Below are 17,662 nucleotides of genomic sequence, written 5' to 3'. Positions count from 1 at the left end.
TGCTCAGAGCTGACTGGGCTTCCTATACACACACAGAGGAAGCTGTGGGAAATGAGGGGCCTGTGTTCAAGAGCTGAGCTGCACTGACTCATCAACTGAGCATCATATGCGAGGGGGTAGGAAGGCGTGAACGTCTGTTTGCAGCTTCTCTTTTCTTTAAAATTTTCGTAATAAAACGGGTGACTGAAGTTAAGATACAGATCAGCCGTGATCTAATTGAATGGTGGAACAGGCTCGAGGGGCTGAATGGTCAACTCCTGTTCTTTCTAAAAGTGCAATTTGTAATCTAGATAGGAGGATTAGTAATTCCGACGAAAGGCTGGTGTAAAGCTATAGTGTCAAATTATTATTTTGTTATTTTACAAACTGATCCATTTCATGTCCGATTTTACATGTTTTGGAATGCAAACGGAGAGGGTTCTTTGCATCTTGGCTTGAACTGTCTACATTTTCTCCCCATTTGCCATGTGGCAGATGACAACATCATGTTATTTTGGCAAAGAGAACGGAGGTGGGTGGGGCTTGTTTAAGATCTCGTTAAAAGTTGGATAATCAATATTAATATACAAAACAATTAAGGTCATAATACTAAAGCTTCTGATGGCGACATCGGTAAAGTGCAAGCCCAACAATAATGAGTGAACATAAGCAGGAAATCTTGATTGAATTACAGCCTTTAAATGACTTCTCAACAATAGCTTGCACAGAAAGATTACAGTAAAAAGACAGACATCCAGCAAAAAAAAGGGAAAAGGAGGAGGAGACGACCAAAGGCACAATGAAAGAGAAGAGTTCTTGGGAAGCATTTGAAGACAGGAAGGTTAGCAGAGTGAAGAAGTTTTGGATGATAATTCCAGAGGCAGCAGTGTGATATCTAAATGATCAACTCTTAATGGATGGAGGGAATAGAGAAGAAGCAATAGCCCAGAGTCAGTTGAATGGATGGCGAAGGCAGGCATGTAGAGTTAGAGATCACTAAGATAGGATGGAATGTAGCTGTGGTGAGATTTGAAAACAAGTAAAAGGATCTTGAAGTCCATTTGCTCACGCAGCAGAACTTGGGGAACTTTGTGCTAGAGAGGACACGGGCCGTGCTGTTTTAGTTGATGTTTGTGAAGAAGGTGGGGGGAGCCTGGCAAAAATATTGTTGGGTAAGTTTATCCTCAAGATGATAGCATGGATTAGGATTTTAGCAGCAGTGGGTGGTTATCATGGAATGGTTACAGCACAGAAAGAGGCCAGTCAGCCCATTGAGCCCATGCTGGCTCTTTGTAAGAGCAATCCAATTAGTTCCATTCCCCCGCTCTTTCCCCGTAGCCCTGCAAATTTTTTCCCTTCAAATATTTATCCAATTCCTTTTTGAAAGCCAAGTTTGAATCTGCATCCACCGCCCTTTCAGGCTGCGCATTCCAGATCATTACTACTCGCTGAGTTTTAAAAAAAAAAGTTTATCCACATGTCACCTTTGGTTCTTTGACCAATCACCTTAAGTGTGTGTTCTCTGGTTCTCGACCCTTCTGCTAATGGGAAGTAGTGTGTAAATGGGGAATGTTACAGTGGTAGTAGAATGTGGTCTTGGAGATGGACCAGATGTGGGGTTAAAAAGCTCAGCTCAGGGTTGGATATAATGCTAAGATTATGTATTATCAGATTTAGCTTGTGATAGGGATAGAAGTACATTGGTACTGGCGGGAGTCCAAAAGCATGGCTTCAATTTTTGTGAATGTTGAGCTGAAGGAAATTCTGATTATCCAGGATTTGTTATTTGCTAGACAGTCAGAAACTGGCAACAGCCTTCAAATCCATGATGTTCATTGTGAATAATGGTCACAGTTGCACAGGATGTTGATCAGTTTGACTTGACCAGTTTCATTGGTGCAAATGGGCTGGAAACCAGATTAGAGGAACTCAAAATGGAAAAGATATGTGTGTATTTGGGTGGGAACAATGTGCTCAGAGGTTGGAGAGAACAGTTAACTTAAAGGGAATACAGAGATCAGGGCTGGCCTTTTTAACATGGCAGTTTTGAAAACGGTCTGGACAACACCAGAGAATAGGGATTGGTTCATTATGCTGTCAAGCACGCCCAAGAAGTGGAAGTGGGATGGTTTTGAACTGATGGTGGAGAGTCGAGGAACCACGTGGTGAGCTTTAATGAAGGAGCTGACTTTGAGGCTGATTGGTTGACCTTTTGAGGTTGAGATTTCATGTGATGACAAGCTTGAGGGAGTAACGATGTGTGTAAGATGGAGAAGTTTTTGGTGCATGAAATTGAGGAAGTGAGAAGGAATACTCTCAAGATAAGACCCTACAGTGACCATGCCCTGAGTATTTGTTCTGTAAGTCAAACTTATACCTGTAGTAATTTTTTTCAAAAAATGAACGGTAGTTCTATTTTTGTATAGCCATTATGTATAGCGGAAATATGGTAGAAAGATTTGAAGGAATATCTACTCCAGGACAAGGCTATTGTAGGACCATCCCCTGGAGTATTTTAACTCAGCTGCATTTACTATATATTTAAATGCGCAGTCTTTCTCCTACCTTATCATGCTCTCAGGACATCCTAAAGCATTTTGCGTAGTTGATTAATTTAGAATTGCAGTCACTGTTAGGTAAGCAAATAGTACAGTCATTTTGTCAACAGCAAGATCCCACAGAAAGCCATGAGTTAAATTGCTTTTGGTGGCATTGGTTGACTATATGCTAACTACTTTTGTTTTGTGAACAGAGAAAAAGAGAAGAAAATTGGTAATATACCCTTTTACACTATCCTGTAAATATCCTGTCAGAAGTAGTGTCTCAGTAATGGAAGCATATAATAATAGCTGATTGTAACACCATGGAGCAGAATAGAGGATAACCCTGGTTGATGAGAGTCTATTTCTACAGTTAGTAGAACAGAGCACACATTGTGGTCATGATTTGTCTAAATGTTCTACCATTTTAATGGCCGTGAGCTGCTGAGAAATATGAGGACTTTCACTGCAGAAACTGAATATATACTACTTTACCTAATATTGCATGATTTACAGGCATGTATAAACGTCAAGTGAAATAAATGTATATTTTTCAACATATTGACTACAGCTTCTGCCAGTTTGGGAACCCCAAAGCATTGGACAAATATTTTTACAGCTGTGCTGCTAAAGTGAAGTTTTAAAATAAGGGGAATTTACTTTATCAAACATTTACCAACTTAGTAATAGGACAAGAATAATGTGTTCTTATAGTATGCCTTGGGCATCTTGGGTAGTAATGCATACATAATTTTGGCTTCCATTTGCTGACTGAAATTCCTCACCACGATATTAGATGTTAGAGAGAGCATAATGTGTCATTTACATCAGTATTCACTAGATCGATAAATGAAACCCATCTTAACTGGAGCACTTGAATGGTTAATTTAGGTGCAAAAGCAAGCTAATCATTGAATTACTATTCCTCACCCCTCCCACCCACCCCCAATTTAGTTTGCTCACCTAAGGACATTGACTCTGTTTCTTGGATGATAATAGGTATCCGATACATCCAATAGGCCCTTCTTTGGTTGAGCCTAGACAGTAAGTGGCAAGCAGCTATCAACCCCTATCGAGTGAACGGCCAAACTTGAAGGCTGGAAGTGATTGGGACATTGGAGTATGGAATGGTTCATGTGCCATTGGGATAAATTGGCATGAAAACAGTGTTGGAGTACCCAAGAGCAGCTATTCCAAAACTGAATTTGTGTGTAATTAAGAACATTCTGTGTTTGTATGACTGGGTTCGCTTTTGGTGGAGTGCAATGAAGGTCCTGACACACTTCACTCCAATTCCCAAATTGTCTTCTGAATTTTAAATACTTTAGGGGTGAAATTGGACTTGGGTGGGAACGCAAAGCAGGCGGAATCGCTTTTGCTGCCCGTCATACGATGGCCCGATATTTAGTTCTATTGAAGTCAATTGCATTGTATATCAGGCAGGGCGTGTATCGGGCGACCAATGCAATACTGCCCATTTTGCATCCCTGCCTATGTCCAATTTAACCCCCTTTGACTTGGCAGCATCGGAAGTGAGGAACAAAGTATCCCAGAGACAGAGTGTCAACGGCTATGTCTGAGACACCTCGTGGAATACAAGTAGGCCTTAAGACAGGAATTTGAGCAGAGCCAAAACTAAGTGTAAGAGATCGAGCTGCAGCTGTCACACAGAGCACATTGAACATAAGAAATAGGAGCAGGAGTAGGCCATAAGGCCTCTCGAGCCTGCTGTGCCATTCAGTAAGATCATGGCTGATCTTCGATCCCAACTCCATTTTCTTGCCCGATCCCCATATCCTCTAGAGTCCAAAAATCTATCTGACTCAGCCTTGAACATATTCAATGATTCAGCATCTACAGCCCTCTGGGGTAGAGAACTCCAAAGATTCACAACCCTCTGAGTGAAGAAATTCCTCCTCATCTCAGTCCTAAATGGCCGACCCCTTATCCTGAGACTATGCCCCCTAGTTCTAGACTCTCCAGCCAAGGGAAACAGCCTTTCAGTATCTACCCTGTCAAGCCCTTTCAGAATCTTGTATGTTTCAATGAGATCACCTCTTTTTTCAAAACTTCAGAGAGTATAGGCCCATTCTACTCAATCATCCCTCATAGGACAACCCTCTCATCCCAAGAATCAATCTAGTGAACCTTCGTTGCACTGCCTCTAAGGCAAATATATCCTTCCTTAGATAAGGAGTCCAAAACTGTACACAGTACTCCAGGTGAGGTCTTACTGGCCCTATACAATTGTAGCAAGACTTCCTTACTCTTGTACTCCAAACCCCTTGCGATAAAGACCAACATACCATTTGCTTTCTTAATTGCTTGCTGTACCTGCATGTTAACTGTCTGTGTTTCGTGTACGAGTTCACCCAAATCTCTCTGAACACCAACATTTAATATTTCCTCATCATGTAAAAAATATTCTGCTTTTCTATTCTTCCGACAAAAATGAATGACTTCACATTTCCCCACATTATACTCCTTCTGCCGCTTTCTTATCCACTCACTTAACCTGTCTATATCTCTTTGCAGACTCTTTGTGTCCTCCGCTCAGCTTATTTTCCCACCTAGCTTCGTATCGTCAGCAAACTTGGATACCTTACACTCGGTCCCTTCAATCCAGGTCATTAATGTTGATTGTAAATAGCCGAGACTCAAGCACTGATCCTTGCAGCACCCCACTAGTAACAGCCTGCCAACCCGAAAATGACCCGTTTATTCCTACACTCTGTTTTCTGTCCATTAACCAATCCTCTATCCATGTTAATATATTACCCCCAACCCCATGAGCCCTTATCTTGTGTAACAACCTTTTATGTGGCACCTTATCAAATGCCTTTTGAAAATCCAAAGATACTGCATCCACTGGTTCCCCTTTATCTACCCTGCTAGTTACATCCTCAAAAAAAACTCTAATAGATTTGTCAAACACACTATCGCTGTCATAACTCTGCCTAATCATGTTATGATGTTCTAAGTGCCCTGTTACCACTTCCTTAATAACGGATTCCAGCATTTTCCCGACGACTGATGTCAGGCTAACTGGCTTGTAGTTCCCTGTTTTCTCTCTCCCTCCTTTCCTGAATAGAGATGTTACATTTGCTACCTTCCAACCCACAGGGACCATTCTAGATTCTAGGGAATTTTGGAAGATCATAACCAATGCATCCACTATCTCTGCAGCCTCCTCTTTTAGAACCCTAGGATGTAGGCCATCAGGGATTTGTCAGATTTTAGTCCCATTAATTTCTCCAGTACTTTTTCTTTACTAATATTAATTACTTTAAGTTCCTCACTCTCTTTAGCCCCTTGGTTTCCCATTATTTCTGGTATGTTTTTTGTATCTTCTACTGTGAAGACAGATACAAAATATTTGTTTAGCGTCTCTGCCACTTCCTTATTCCCCATTATAATTTCTCCTGTCTCAGTCTCTAAGGGACTTATGTTTACTTTTGCTACTCTCTTCCATTTTACATACTTGTAGAAGCTCTTACAATCTGTTTTTATATTTCTTGCTTTTCTCATTCTATTTTCTCCTTTTTTATCATTTTTTTGGTCATCTTTTGCTGGTTTCTAAAACTCTCCCAATCCTCAGTCTTATTGCTCTTCTTGGGAACATAATAAGCCTCTTTTAATCTAATATTATCCTTAACTTCTTTAGTTAGCCACGGATGGATCACTTCTCCCATGGAGTTTTTATTTCTCAATGGAATGTATATTCGTTGAGAATTTTGAAGCCCTATTAGACTGTCAGTGGGACAGTCCCAGCATTACCACCCTGGCCAAATCCTACTAGGTATTGGCAGCCGAGAGCCCGGAGCTCCAGACTTGCAATGCGCTTTTTGCTTTTTCCCTCTGCTGAAGAAGACTGAGCTACCATGCTTCCTGCAACTTGCATCATCCAATCCCTCACAGTAGCAACTGGCTGAGGTTATCCCCGCTAGGTTCTATTTTCTGGCTGCACATAGCTTTACATTGGGTAGAAACTGATTAGTGTCGGAGTGTGACAGATATATGTATGTCTTAAACTAGTCGATCTCTTGTCATATGGCACAGAGGGAGTCAAAAACAAGTGTAGTCTTCTGATGAAGCAAGGTTAGAAGAGGATAATTGGGCCAGGATGCACATATGCAATTCAATTCCTATTTTAAAGTCATGTGTTCTGTACTTATTTTCATTTTCTGTTATAATTTGTCCATTTATAATGGAAACAGCCTACATAAACTTGTCGTCCTGTAATTACACCCACTTGCCATTGATAGGGCTGGAGCACCTCCACTGGTGGGAGGATGTAATTATAGCACGTTAAGTTTGCATACGCAGTTTCCATTATAAATGAATTTACGGAAAAAGTTGATGGGAAGTGTGCATAGATGTTTTTCACGTAGGATAGATGTACAGGGTAAGTAGTTGGTTTGTCTGTCGTCTTTAAAAAATCTTTTGTCAATGAATGTAGTGTTGTGGAGTCCCTTCAAGCAATCGAAGCACACACTGCTGGCCTGTTACATCCTGGAACCTCCGCCTATCAGCTGCTAGAAACCAATATATATTCAACCATTTAAGAAAGCTAAAACCATGTATGCAGGAACTAATCGGATTACAGACGCATCTCTCTAGTGTCATTTCTGATTGGTTATTTTTGTGACTGGCAAATCACAATTCATCAAAAAAGAATACTGTGTTAGTTGCTCCCCCACTTAAAATAAATATATCATTATTAGCATAACAAAAATGCATGCAGACAATACCACACCCACCCATAGCCCAGTACTTTAGGACATTATCCAATTAAAGTCGAACATGAGTATTTGCACAGAAGAACATGCTTGTTCCATGCTACCCTGTTCATTCAGCCCCATGGCTGTAGTGCCAGAAACACAGGGCTCGATTAATAAAGAGAACAGAGAGAGGAGATTAATAGAGACCAGAAGAAAGAAATACAGAGTAAAAGAAAGTAACAGAGAGAAAGAGCTAAACTAATAAACACAGTAAGAGGAACAAAGAGTCCAAGAGTAACCAAGAAAGAAGAGAACAGACAGGAGAAAACATAGGAGCTTATCTAGAGGGCTGAAAGCCTCCACTCTTCCTCCCAAACCACAGCTCTGCCTCCACTGAACCTCGGCTGTGATCTGAAGCAATCTCCCAGATTCATAGCCTGTCCTCATTCTTAACCTTGGCCCTGACCTGCAACCTCCACCCAGATATGAGATCTGGCCCATTGCCACACACGCGGGTCCCTACCCACACATCAACCTGAGGTGTGGCCACCTTGATCGATCTCTCCCACAGCCCATCATGAGTCTTGAGCTCAAAGAATCTTCTTTGCCTTTGTGCCTGTTCAGAGACTAGTTCACGGTAGTGTGGAATTTTCTCTGTTTGCACCCTTAAGTCCCTTCATCACCTCCAGATTTACCTACTTAATACCCTCTTTGCTGGCCTCCCATTCAACACCCTCCATAAACTCCAACTTGTTCAGAAACTCTGCTGCACGTATCCTCTGCTACTTTAAGTCTGAATCACCCATCACCACTTGTCCTTGCTGACCTACAATGGACCCACATTCCCCCAAACCATTAAATTCAGAGTCCTTGTCCTCATCTATAAATCCCCCCTGAGCTTTTCCCTACTCCATCCTTCCAATATGCTTTCGTTTAGTATCACCTTTTCAACACTGGCCTTCTGTGTATTCCCCCCCTCTCATTGGCACAGCCTACAGCCACCTTTGTTATAATCTTTGCAGTTCCCTCCCAGAACCCCACCATTTCATTTATTTAGTGCTTTTCACAACCTCAGGATGTCCCAGAACCCTTTACAGCCAGTTAAGTACTTTTGACATGTAGTCACTGTTATAATGTAGGAAATGTGGCTGCCAATTTGCGCACAGCAAGGTCCCACAAACAGCAATGTGATAATGACCAGATAATCTGTTTTTAATTATGGTTAAGGGATAAATATTGGTCAGGACACTGAGGAGAGTTCCCCAGCTCTTCTTCAAAATAGTGCCATGGGATCTTTTATGTCCACCTGAGGGCAGGTGGACCCTCGGTTTAATGTCTCATCTGAAAGACGGCACCTCCACCAGTGCAGCACTCCCTCAGTACTGCACTGGAGTGTCAGCCTAGATTTTGTGCTCAAGTCCCTGTAGTGGGACTTGAACACGCAACCTTCTGACTCAGAACAGAGTGCTATCACTGAGCCACAGCCAGCACCCCTATTTTCACCTTTAAAAACTCTCAAAATCCATCTCTTTGATCAAGCTTTGGTTGCCTCTTCTAATCTCTCCCTTTTTGACTTGGCATTCGTTTTCTTTACGTCTGTTTGTCTTGAGGCATTTATTTGCATTAAGGCACTATACAAATTCTACTTCTTGTCATTTACATTGTGAGGTGAATTCCATAGCAATGGCAATACAAAACAATAAATGTGTGTAGTTTTGACTGCTGCTGTTTCAGTTACTTTGTAGGTTTGTCTCTGACAGCAAGAGGGCTGTTGACCCTGTGAAGTTAACAAAGTGATACAAGTGCTACTGGAGGCACAATCATTTCCCTTGAGAGGGGGTTTGTTTGGTGACCCCAACTGCTTGGTACCAGAGCAGAAAATATAAACAACAGTTCAGTCGCATCTTCCAATTTTTGGTCTTGTCGTATGTGGATTGAGGTCTTGACCTGTGTGTACAACAACAACTTCTTGCATTTATATGGCGTCTTTAACGTAGTAAAATGTCCCAAGGTGCCTTCAGCCTTCCCCTGGCTTTAGCAGTCTGGCCACAGACTTACCTGAAGTCACAAGTGTGACTGCTTAACTGCATGTGTGAGATTAGCACGTCTGCAGTAGTTTTAAAATCATGTTTGTGACTTCAGAGCAACTGTGCATGCACAAATTTTATACATGCGCAGTTTTCCATAGTTACCAAATCCTTCCTGGTGAGTCAACAGCGAGGGAACTGAGTTGTTTTGCAGAATTACTTCCAGTGCAAGAGGTTATATAACACAAATTACTAAATTTTGTATAGGGCGGTAGCATGAAAGTTGCTTGAATGACCTATGTGGGCAGACTGAGCACTGGGCACGACTGATAATGGCTTTTGCGCCTTACTGCAACCCTTTGCTTTTTTGCATCTGCTCTGGTAGTGTTCTGCACTTTCTGAGAGAGTTCTTCAATGCCGGAGGTAATGTGCCAGTTAATTTATCTTCTTATGTTGCTACTGAAGTTGAGGCTGCTGCCGGCAGCAACCCTTGCACTAGTTTGGCTTTAACAGTTCACAAGAGTTGGTTAAACTGAGAATGGCGGGAAAACAGCCAACTCCACTAGATGAAGCTTTTTGTAGATGCAAAACATTCAATGTTTTTTGTCTGGGTGATGGAGAGAAGGGGGGGGGGGGAAGAGTCTGGCACTACACATTTAACCCATTTGGTTTTATTTATATAACTTTCAGTGTTGTAAATATCTTGGCTCAAAGATATAAACTGAATGCAAACTCGAGATAAAATTCCTGCAAGAGAAACATGTCTGCAAAGATATTTTCAACAAATCCCTCTGATCTCAGGTTGCTGTTTGAAGGCCTGGTGTCCCTTTATGGCACATCACACTGTTGCCGTTTTTTCATCCAATGCATTGTCTATTCATTATTTCAGTACCACAAACTGAGCATTATACATGTTAACACAGGCCATTGCTGTGCACACTGTCTTGAGCTGCTGTCTGAATCATTATAAAACTAACGTCCTTCCCTCCCTTTCAGATTATATACACTGTATTCATCACTGATATTTCTGGATGAGTTTTGATGCTTTTCTAATATTTGCTATAAAGAATCTTGCTACAAACAAATTGAGGAAGAAGGGAGGACAATGTGAGGAAGGCCTCCTCTAATCTAAGAACAGTAGGTCTGACCTTAGGGACAATCTGTCAGTAAAATTTATGTTTAACTCATGGGTGCTCAAGTGGTTACTGTACTCTCCTCACTATAGTTCTTTGCCATCTTTATAAATCCCATTTAGGAGAAATTAAGTAATAGAGGTGGATTCACTGGAAAGTAATTGAAAATAAGAACATCTGGGTTTTGTATTTAATTTAATTCCATTGTCTAGCTGTCTGCTTTTAGCCTGCAAACCCCCCCTCCCCTGCCCCCTCATGGAAAGGAAAAAGTAGTAGACCATCCTGGTCTGTTTGACTCAGCTACTCATTGGACAAACTTGCTGAGCCATTGGGGAGCTATAATCTTTCATACTGTGTAGGTGAGTCATAGAATCAAATTGGCTCTTTGTGTGTGTTCTGTATTTCTGTGCTATGTGATACATGGCCTTTTCCTGTTTTCTACCAGAAGTACATGTGCTACAATGCTGCCTTTTCTAGCAAACATTTGTCTTTTTTGTCAGATTTGTTTCACAAATTCAGGAGAGTTAAAAAGAAATAATTTGCATTTAAGTAGTACCTAATCACATCCTCAGGGTGTCCCAAAGGGCTTTACAATCAATTAATTACTTTTGAAGTGCAGTTGCTGTGGTTATGTGGGCAAACATGACATCTCATCTCATCTGAAGGACAGTACCTCTGACAATGCAGCACTCCTTCAATTTTGCACTGAAGTGTCAGGCTAGATTATGTACTCAAGTCTGTACATAGGAACAGGAGTAGGCCATTCAGCTCCTCGAGCTTGTTCCGCCATTCAATTAGATCATGGCTGACCTTTACCTTAACTCCATTTACCTGCCATTGCTCCATTTCCCTTGATACCCTTAATCAACAAAAATCTATTGATCCCAGTCTTGAGAATTCCAATTGACCCAGCATCCGCAGCCTTTTGGGTGAGTGAGTTCCAGATTTCCACTACCCTTTGTGTGGAAAAAGTGCTTCCTGATTTCACTCCTAAAGGCCTTGCTCTAATTTTAAGATTGTGCCCTCTTGTTCTGGATTCCCCCACCAGAAGAAATAGTTTGTGTATCTACCCAATCAAATCTCTATCATTTTAAACATCTCAATTAGATCACCCCTTAACCTTCTAAACTCAAGGGAATACAAGCCAAGTTTATGCAACCTGTCCTCATAATTTAACCCTTTAAGCCCCAGTAAAATTTTGGTAAATCTGCATGTACCCCTTCCTAGGCCAATATATCTTTCCTGAGGTTCGGTGCCCAAAACAGAAAGCAGTACTCCAGATGGGGCCTGACCAAGGCTCTGTACAACTTAAGCATTACATCCTCACTTTTGAATTCCAACCCAATTGTGATAAAGGCCAACATTCCATTAGCCTTTTTGATTACTTTTTGTACCTGTGCACTAGCTTTTACTGATTTGTGTACATGGACACCTAAATCCTTTTGCCCCTCCACAGCTCTTAGTTTCTCACCATTAAGAAAATATTCTGGTTTATCTTTCTCTGATCCAAAGTGGATGACTTCGCACTTCCCCACATTGAACTCCATCTGCCAAAGTTTTGCCTGCCCATTGGGGGTGATTTTAAACATCAAGCTCGGGTGGGTGGGAGTTGAAAATAGTTGTTTGTTTGGGTCACAACCGCAAAATTTTCGGACTTTGCATTCCCATTGCGAAGCCTGTACTTTTATGCGCTGACGTTAAACCTGGAAATAAAGCTGGGTTGCAGTCGCAACCCAAAAAACAACTATGTTCAACTCCCACCTGCCCCATACCCACCTGTTCTTGGGGTTTAAAATGACCCCCATCTATGCCCCTTTCTCTTCCTGCTCCCACACCGTTACCTCGAGACCCCAAGGAGCTATCTTTAACCCCCTTCTATTTCTCATCTACATGCTGCCCCTCGGCAACATCACCTGAAAACACAATGTCAGGTTCCATTTGTATGCTGACGACACCCAGGACTACCTCAACAATAGCTCTCTCGACCTCTTCACTGCTGTTGTGTTGTCACACTGTTTGCCTGACATCCAGTCCTGGATGAGCCAAAATTTCCTCCAATTAAACATTGGGAAGACCGAAGCCATTTTCTGTGGTCCCTGCTATAAACTCCATTCCCTAGTGATTGATTCCATGGCCACTGTCTCAGGTTGAACCAGACCATTTGCAACCTCAGCATTCTGTTTAACCCTGACCCCGTATCCTTTCCATCACCAAGGCCGCTTACTTACAACTCCATAATATCACCCGACTCTGCCCCTGCCTCAGCCCGTCTGCTGCTGAAACCCTCGTCCATGCTTTTGTTACTCCAGACTTGAGTATTCCAAGCTCCCCTGGCCGGCCTCTCATAAGAACATCTTCCACCCTCTTTTTAAATTTAAGTTCATCTAAAACTCTGCAACTCATGTCCTAACTCACACCAAGTCCCATTCACCATCACCCCTGTGCTCCCTGACCTACATTGGCTCCCAACACCTCGATTTTAAAATTCTCATCCTCGTGTTCAAATCCTTCCATGGCCTTGCCCCTCACTATCTCTGTAACCTCCTCCAGCCCTACAATCCTTCCGAGTTACATCAAAACTACAGCACAGAAACAGGCCATTTGGCCCAACTGGTCTATGCTGGCATTTATGCTCTACATGAGTCTCCTCCCTCCCTACTTCATCTAACCCTATCAGCATGCCCTTCTATTCCTTTCTCCTTCGTGTGCTTATCTAACTTCTCCTTAAATGTATCTATGCTATTTGCCACAAAAGGTTAGCATGCAGGTACAGTAAGCAATTAGGAAGACAAATGGCATGTTGGCCTTTATTGCAAGGGGGTTGGAATACAAGAGTAAAGAAGTCTTACTACAATTGTACAGGGCTTTGGTGAGATCTCACCTGGAGTACTGTGTCCAGCTTTGGTCTCCTTATCTAAGGAAGGATATACTTGCCTTAGAGGTGGTGCCACAAAGGTACACTAGATTAATTCCTGCGATGAGAGGGTTGTCTTTTGAGGAGAGATTGGGTAGAATGGGCCTAAACTCTCTGGAGTTTAGAAGAATGAAAATTGAAATATATAAGATTCTGAGGGGGCTTGACAGGGTAGATGCTGAGAGGTTGTTTCCCCTGGCTGGAGAGTCTAGAACTGGGGGGCATAGCCGCAGGATAAGGGGTCGGCCATTTAAGACTGTGATGAGGAATTTCTTCACACAAAGGGTTGTGAATCTTTGGAATTCTCTACCCCAGAGGGCTGTGGATGCTGGGTTGTTGAATATGTTCCAGACTGAGAGAGATAGATTTTTGGACTCTAGGGGAATCAAGGGATATGGGGAGTTGAGGTGGAAGATCAGCCATTATATCATTGAATGGTGGAGCAGGTTCAAGCGGCCGTATGGCCAACTCCTGCTCCTATTTCTTATGTTCTTAACTACTCTTTTTGTGGTAGCGCGTTTCATATTCTTACTACTCTTTGGGGGAAAAATATTAACACTGCATTTCTGCAATTCTGGCCTCCTGTACATCCCCGACTTCCTTCGCCTCACCATTGGTGGCTGTGCCTTCAGCTGTCTGGGCCCTAAGATCTGGAATTTCCTTCCTAAACGTCTGTGCCTCTCTCTACTCCTTTAAAATGCTCCTTAAAACATACCTTTGTCACCACCTGTCCTAATATCTCCTCCTTTGGCTCGGTGGCAATTTTTGTCTGATTACGCTCCTGTGAAGCGTCTTGGGACGTTTTACTACGTTTAAGGCGCCATATAAATGCAAGTTGTTATTTTTAACTTCCTGTTCCCATCCACCCAATTTACTGTGCCTCCTAACTTAGTGTCATCTGCAAACTATAGTGCAGGATGAGCCTCTTGACCAACTGAAGCAAGGTGACACTTAGAATATTCCATGATCTCATGGGAATGGATTCATTCACCCCCAAACTTGTAAATTTAAATTCTTAATGTCACTGGTGCATTGAAACTATAAGCTGACAGGCTCCAGCTATCCCAGCACCACCATGGCAGTTTGGTCTGACCTATAGCATATCCATTGTTCTGAAAGATTTGCAACCAGCTAAAACCTAGCAACAGGAGGTGAAGTTAATTGATCTGGTATATTTTTTGTAGAGCAAGCTGCTGCAATTGCAAAGCAAGGTTGTCCCTATAATATCCTGACTGACAACTGTTAGCACATCCCAAATCACAATGGGCACCTGTGGGATTTTTAACCCATGGCCATTTGATTCCAGGAATGGCAGATTCCTGGTATGTTTTGAAGCTGGTACCAAAGAGGAAAGCCATAGTATGTACACTGGACTCGTAATGGAATATTGGGTGTGCATCATCTCGATCAGGTCAGCAGATCATCCTGATAGGATCTGAATGTTATCTTCACATTATCTTCAGTATGTAATGGCCTTTTGTGGTACTGCAAACCTCATCTCTTGTTTGCAGTATAATCACTTGCCAATATGAATACCTTGACACAAAGTTGGCCTGTTGGAACTAAGCAGTAGCCAACTTTATGCCTATTATTGTTTTTACAGTAGTTGTGTAAATATTACTATTTTTTAAAGTAGCTTTTGTATCACATTAATTTCTTTCTTGTAGCCTCTTTACATCGGTTTCATGAAAGAAAAGTGCATACTCTATTATTTAAAAAATAGTAATGAGGAAAAAAAGGTGAAAAATAGAATTCTAGTGGGGAGCAGAGCTCGCCAGGGGTACTTCTCGTGAAATTGTGGGCGCACAGTTTGTGATTTCCAGAGATGAGCTCCCTGTGAGCACTGCTCCCCATTGGACTCGCTCCTTTAACCTGCAGTGTAACTAGCTGGTTTTAAACAAAAACTTAAATCTGCAGGCGATGCACACTGTACTAAAACGTTCCAATAATGAATGACATTTGGGAAGAATGTGACTGAAGGAGCCTGCTGGACAACTGCTTCATAGCTGACATTCTTCTCCTCCCCACTCCAGACACAGACATTCAGCTAGGGTTTGTTGTTGGGAGATAAAATATTTTGCTGACTGTCATAGGTACTCCACTAACTGTAGGTCTTCATGCCAAATTGTACCAGATGTGGCCTGGTCAGAGCTGCTGTAGGGCTCACTTTATTGCCCCATTTGTCACAGAATGAAAATGCTGACTTTTTCATATCGTTTTTATGCCTGTTGAAATCATTCCATGTTTGGGTTCACATTTTTAGGATTGAGCAAGATGGTTGAATGATACTATATGGTGTGACACAGGTGAGCAACACCACAAGCTTAATTACTGCTGTGGGCTGAGTTAGCTGATTTTAACTAGGGAGATGGTAGGGTGTCACAATTGGCATTAGTGGTTCTTCTCTAGGAAAAGAGGAAAAAAATATTTAGGGTTCTCCAGTGACCCCTGCTGGAAAGTACACATGCGTGAATGCTGGGTGGTCATGCTCGGCTTTGATACTCTACTGACTTTCCCCACCCCACCACCACCACCCTCACCACCAAATAGAGTCCTGGCTCACAAGTGAAGAAATGAAAGATGGCTACTTGGGAGTAGTACTGGAGGGCTGCTGGCAACTGTGTCTCAGTAAGTCACTGACTTGAGGAGTGGGAAGAATCAAAGGTTGAATTTACGTTAGCGTTTCTACATTGGCAGTGGTGCACACTAGTCAATTCCATCATTTATTCTAATGGTTTTTATTGTAGGAATATAAGCCTTTTTAAAAAATGGAATTAATATTAACACAATTTTTCTAAACACTGCAATGATAGACTTACGCCATCTGATTTTCTTTCCCCCCAGGAAAACATGCTAGAGACTCTATATTTGTATTGATTTAAATCCATTTGTCCAGCAAGATGCAGGTTAAATTTAGTCGTTTTCCATGCAGTTTCTGAGGACAATGCAATTTGAGATTTTAATTAAATGTTGTATCTGAATATTGTATGAAAAAGACACCAGATAAATCTATAGTGGTCACTAGCATGTACAACTTGGATACAAAAAAGTACTGCAAGTGGTTAAAAATAAATCAGAAGGTAAGACATCTTCACTAAGAGATAATAAAATTGTGAGGTTAGATATAAAAGAGAAGATTGAAAAGCAGTTAGAGACAACAGAGAGTGACCGTGTACTAGTTAGAATTGTTTTTGTGGGCCACTTCGTTGGGTATCATGGAGGCTTGTGAGAGTCAGTGGGAGATCGGCAAAACCCCTGGAGAAACCAAATAAATGGCTGAAAAAGGCCGTTTACACTTTGGGAGTTCTGCAATCTCCCATAGAAATTACAGTAGGAGATTGGGACAACCCCTGCAGAAATTCAGGGCCACAAAATATAAGTCATTGTCCTCATGAATTTGTGTATAGCTCATGCTGTTGTTGCTGCAACAGATCTTGGTGTGCAGATTTAGGATCTATCTGCAAACAAGACAACAATGCTGTGACCAGCCCTTTGAAAAACTGCAAACACGTGATATTCAAACAGGACAAACCAGTGAGTAAGTAATTTAAGCACAAGTAGAAAATAAGTTGTTTCGGGTTTTGGTCAGATTGCCAGGCCCACTCGCTGCATATGGCCCACATATTGTAATGTGGACACTCCAGAGATGAAATGTGAAGGGACAAAATAGAATTACTGGGATATAAACAATGTTACAAGTGACATTTGTAAAAAAAAATTTCATGACGAGTAGGTAGCTCAATCAGACAACCCAGGAAAGTTGCAGGTTTCACCGACAGTTTCTGTTGTGTTAGCTTGTCTCAGTCAAGGTGCCAGTAGGAGAGTTGAAATGAGACTTATTGTCCTTAGTTTAGGGAGATCAAAACATCTGATCACTATCCATTGAGTCCCTGCTGGAAGTGCATGTGTGTGGATGTCATGTATGAACAGGATTACAGGATTGGGTTTGGCTGTGATGCCCTCATGCTGGAATAGCTCATTATTGATGCTCACACAAGAAGAATTGCCACTGATATCAGCGGAACTGTACCCCAACAAGAAATTGATGTTCTTGGGAGGAGAGGGATATTACTGAGGGAGGACAAAAGGAAGAACTTTTTTTAAATAGAGAAAAATGCTGCCAGAGGTAGTCCCTGACTCCATTTTCAATGTAAATGAAGTGGCACTAATGCTTCCAGAGGTCCATGAAAGCAGGGTCTATCCTGCCAAAATATTGGAGAAAAGCCTAAACAGATAGTGGTGGCATTGAGTGTGCTCTGCAAAGCAGACGTGTGCAGACTCTCATTGCCTTTTTAGAAAAAGCCACAGCCACAAACTTAAAAGTAGCAATTATGAGTTTATAGCAATA

At 41.8% G+C, this 17,662-nt stretch overlaps 1 protein-coding gene across 2 annotated transcripts in view; it reads left to right on the top strand.

The window, feature by feature from the left end:
• LOC137325227 (septin-11) overlaps positions 1 to 17,662 on the top strand; it is a 96,409-nt gene that overhangs the window by 792 nt on the left and 77,955 nt on the right. The window contains exon 1 of one of the 2 annotated variants that reach the window (XM_067990092.1): positions 9 to 116. The exons of the other annotated variant lie outside the window; for it this stretch is intronic. The gene's annotated coding sequence lies outside the window, so the exon portion shown is untranslated. Of the gene's footprint in view, positions 1 to 8; positions 117 to 17,662 lie in introns of those variants that run through there. 2 annotated transcript variants of the gene reach the window in all.

The sequence above is a fragment of the Heptranchias perlo genome, chromosome 1 (assembly GCF_035084215.1).
Source record: "Heptranchias perlo isolate sHepPer1 chromosome 1, sHepPer1.hap1, whole genome shotgun sequence".
NCBI classification, from domain to species: domain Eukaryota; kingdom Metazoa; phylum Chordata; class Chondrichthyes; order Hexanchiformes; family Hexanchidae; genus Heptranchias; species Heptranchias perlo.
The sequence above is the reverse complement of the archived record's forward strand: the minus strand, read 5'-3'. Positions and strand labels throughout refer to the sequence as shown.